Source organism: Dendropsophus ebraccatus, chromosome 1 (genome assembly GCF_027789765.1).
Source record: "Dendropsophus ebraccatus isolate aDenEbr1 chromosome 1, aDenEbr1.pat, whole genome shotgun sequence".
In the NCBI taxonomy this organism is placed as follows: domain Eukaryota; kingdom Metazoa; phylum Chordata; class Amphibia; order Anura; family Hylidae; genus Dendropsophus; species Dendropsophus ebraccatus.
Genome location: NC_091454.1, coordinates 184,780,335 through 184,780,683, shown reverse-complemented (window position 1 = coordinate 184,780,683; position 349 = coordinate 184,780,335).

The following is a 349-nucleotide window of genomic DNA, read 5'->3' as shown; positions in this document are numbered from 1 at the left end:
AGGAATGTCCTTTATGGACTTAGATGTATGGATCTGTGCAGATTGTGAAAACACACCTAAAACTGATTTTCCGCCCCCTAACATTCAGCATCTTACCGGCACACATGAAATAGTGATTGGCTGAGTGGAAACCTTCTCGCATTGAGACTAAAGGCTGCATTACACAGCACGATATTAAGGGAAAGTGAGCGCCAACCTGTCAGTTTGGTGCTCGCTTCCCCCTCAATCCCCGCACACTGTCTGTGCTATTACGGGAGGGGCTGCCCAGACGATCCTTATGTCTGCCCATTGAAGTCTGTGGTGGTTTGCTGCTGCCACTCCTATTACATAGAGTGACTAGGAGAGGACG